Raw genomic sequence first — 989 nt, 5'->3', positions numbered from 1 at the left:
AGCCCACAGTGCCTGGCTCCTTTGCCTCCCACCTCGGGTTGAGGGATGGCATGATGATGTCTGCTCCCTCCGCTGACCCCAGACCCATGTAGAGGTAGGTTTTACGTGGTTGGATGGACATGCCTCTTTAGGCACAGCAGTGTCGCTAGTGTGGTGGGTCTTCATGGGATGTTGGACATGAGCCTCCTTTGGCACCAGAATCTGCTGGGGACAGCCCTGGCACCCTGGCCCCAGCTTCCTCCCAAGAATTCGATGGCTTTCCTTGATTTTGTTGGCCCCCAGGCCTCATGCCTCGCCCCCCGGGTCAGAACATCAGGCACCAATGCCCAGGTGTCCAGCAGCCACAGCTGCTTAAGGACAGCAAGTGTCTTTTTCTTCCATGTCTTGGGCATAGCTGGAAAACATCCGGAACAGTAAAGTGGGCAGATGAGGCCATCTGCACACCACCTCACCCCATGGGTGCACAGGAGCTCCAGATGCTGTAGCCATGCCGGGGGTGTTGCTACCCTGGTGCCAGGAGCCAGCCCACATAGGTCTGAGGGGCTGCAGGGCCACACAGCATGTCCTCCCCAGAGGCGCCAGCCGAGCTCACACCCACCCTGAAGTGCATGGACCCCAGCTCCCAGCAGAGCAGTGGCGTCTTCCCAGGGAGGGATCCTGATACTGTGACCATCTCAGAATCTCTTCCCAGTGTCCCCAAAGAGTGACTTTCGGGGACCGCCATTTCCCACTGCTTCCTGTTCTGCCCCCCCCCTCCAGGTCTTGGCCCACTGCGTGCTCTGGGTGCAGGTGTGGGGACAGAGCAAGGAGAAGGAAGGGTTGAGAGCCCACGCTGGGGGGGACACCGCCTCCTGCCGCTCCGTCCTGGGCTTGGGTGCTGACGCAGCTTAGGGCCAGGGCGGGGGCTGGCTTCAGGCAGAGAGGTGCAGTGACCAGGTGTGATAATGTTAGGGCCTGATGAGTGCTCACAGATGGTTTCAGGAGCAAGG

The sequence above is a fragment of the Cynocephalus volans genome, chromosome 16, assembly GCF_027409185.1.
Source record: "Cynocephalus volans isolate mCynVol1 chromosome 16, mCynVol1.pri, whole genome shotgun sequence".
NCBI lineage: Eukaryota > Metazoa > Chordata > Mammalia > Dermoptera > Cynocephalidae > Cynocephalus > Cynocephalus volans.
This window is presented reverse-complemented; position numbering follows the sequence as displayed.